The 2,633-nt window shown below is 48.2% G+C and overlaps 1 protein-coding gene across 2 annotated transcripts in view; it reads right to left on the reverse strand.

The window, feature by feature from the left end:
* Positions 1 to 1,754, reverse strand: part of ptgr2 (prostaglandin reductase 2) — a 45,927-nt gene extending 44,173 nt beyond the window's left edge. The window contains exon 1 of one of the 2 annotated variants that reach the window (XM_070878662.1): positions 1,627 to 1,754. The gene's annotated coding sequence lies outside the window, so the exon portion shown is untranslated. The remainder of the gene's footprint in view (positions 1 to 1,626) is intronic. The other variant, XM_070878661.1, reaches the window with a different exon arrangement.
* Positions 1,755 to 2,633: the final 879 nt, after the last annotated feature.

Raw genomic sequence — 2,633 nt, forward strand, 5'->3', positions numbered from 1 at the left:
CTGTGACAGAGTAGAGCACTTGTTTTGGGAGTCTAGTGTCGGGCATGTGGGCGATGTGGCCCGCCCATCGGAGCTGATTGAGCGTGGTCAATGCTTCGATGCTGGGGATGTTGGCCTGAGCGAGAACACTAACATTGGTGCGCCTATCCTGCCAATGGATGCGCAGGATTTTGTGGAAGCAGCTTTGCTGATACTTCTCCAATGCTTTGAGGTGCCGACTGTACATAGTCCATGTCTCTGAAGCATAAAGGAGGGTGGGTATCACAACTGCCCTGTAGACCATGAGCTTGGTGCCGGGTTTGAGATACGCAGTTATAGGCCCCGGGAAATCCGGGCCAATATATTTCCCCTGGTGGGGGAAATTCAGAACAATTGGCACAATCTTAAAATTCGAGCTGGGCCATTTAAGAGTTAAATCAGGAAGCACTTTTCACACAAAGTGTCTTTTGCACCCACCTGATTGAGCCTCGGTTTAACGTCTCAGCTGAAAGACGGCACCTCCGACAGTACAGCGCTCCTTCAGTACAGCACTGGAGAGTCAGCCTGGATTTTGTGCTCAAGTCTCTGAAGTGGGATTCCCATTGTGTTTGTGCTTATGGGGATTCCATGGAGTGCTGAAAAACCCATCTGGTTCACTAATGTCCCTTAGGGAAGGAAATCTGCCGTCCTTACCCGGTCTGGGTCTGTATGTGACTCCAGACCCACAACAATGTGGTTGACTCTTAACTGCCCTCTGAAATGGCCCAGCGAGCCACTCAGTTGTACCAAACCCCCACGACGAAGTCAGCGCTGTGGGAATACTTTCACCACACGGACTGCAGCGGTTCAAGGCGGCGGCTCACCACCACCTTCTCAAGGGCAATTAGGGATGGGCAATAAATGCTGGCCTTGCCAGTGATGCCCACATGCTGTGAACTAATACATTTTTAAAAATCAAGCCTGGCCCCACATTCGTTGCTGGAACATTATATCTAGTCTCGTCCTATCCGCCCCCCCCTCCCCCAGCTCTCCCTCACCCTCACCCTCACCCCTTCCCCCTCCCGCTGCCATGCAATCTCCTGGGAGACGGTAAAATGGCGAAAAACCCTTGGGCAATAAATAGGCTTGCTGACCCTCCAGGACTGTCCTGCAGTCTCCCGGAATTGAAGATTAATCTCCCAGACATTGCCGCCAGCAGTCCAGGAGAAAAAGATAAGGCCATTCACAAAAGTTGTGATTTTAGAAAAAAAATTTTAAAACACTTTTGTTTATTAGTTATAAAAAATTGGGAGATGGTAAAAAGTCTGTTTGACTAAGCGTGGCAGCTGTGGGTCATCCCCAGGAGTACACCCCAAGCAGAGTTGGCAACCCAGCAATTGGCAGGGTGGAGGGGGGTGGGGGTTAAACATCTGGAAAATTCCTCTCGCACCCCCTCAGGCGATCAAAGCCAGTCCCAGTGGGTCTGGTATCCTTGCACTTGGAGCAGAGGGTCCCAGGATTCAGTACAGGGATATTAGGCAGTCAGACATGTTGCAATCGCTATCCACTTCCATAAATTCATATAATTCACCCAAGGCACCGTGCACAATTATCATATTTCTCCACCCCCCCCCCCAAAAAAAAGCACAAAAAAGATGTTTTACTCACCAGCCCCAGTAAAAGGCCGAACTATTGAAAGCTAAGCCCATGTGTAGCCGTGTGTGGCGATTTAGGCCCCCTCCCCCACATCCTTTTTATATCGGTGTCCAAAACAACGCCATTGATGTACAGTCCCTAACAAACGGCACAGAATGGGCAAAAATGCTTTTACTGGTTCGTGTAGTAGCTCCTAGGTGGGTCCAGTTCACTTACTGACACACCCACTGGTGTCTGTCTGTGAGCTGTGTCCGAAAGCAAAAATGTAATGGCATAAAGAAAGGCAATTGCAGAGTGACACGTGTGTGCAATTTTAGAAGAGGTCCCTTGCAATATGTGTACATTATAATCGTGGACTGAACTCAACTACCCGGTTTAAAGTCCAAATGTTCCCAGTCCATAGAGGAAGCCAAAAAAATATATAAAACAGGATTTTAAATATATATATATAAAAAGCAACAGCATTATCCCTGGCTCTTTTCATATGCTATTTATTCACTGCAAGGGCGGTGTGTTTTCAATGCTGCTGAACGGGCCAGTGCTGTAATTATAGTGCGGCGTGTATTGAGACACACACACACTGCATTCTCACTGCAACCCACAGTTCGCGTCCTGCTATTACACTATTCACATCGACACCATTGCAATGATCTTCCCCCGCCCTCCCGTTTTAAAAAAAGTTAGTTCAACTCAGTCGCCCCTCAGCTAATCTTTGCATTTATTCCAACCAAAACATGAGGATTTTTAAAAAAATTGATGTACAACTTAAAATAAACGGCGTGCAACCTAAAATAACAATACCCCCATGCAACTTGAAATACAGTGCAAATTCTCATCCTTATTTTCAACTCCCTCCATGGCCTTGCCCCTCCCTATCTCTGTAACCTCCTCCAGCCCCACAACCCCCCGAGTTGTCTACACTCCTCTAATTCAGCCCTCCTGAGCATCCCTGATGATAATCGCTCAACCTTCGGTGGCCGTGCCTTCCGTTGCCTAGGCCCCAAGCTCTGGAGCTCCCT

The sequence above is a fragment of the Pristiophorus japonicus genome, chromosome 4, assembly GCF_044704955.1.
Source record: "Pristiophorus japonicus isolate sPriJap1 chromosome 4, sPriJap1.hap1, whole genome shotgun sequence".
NCBI lineage: Eukaryota > Metazoa > Chordata > Chondrichthyes > Pristiophoridae > Pristiophorus > Pristiophorus japonicus.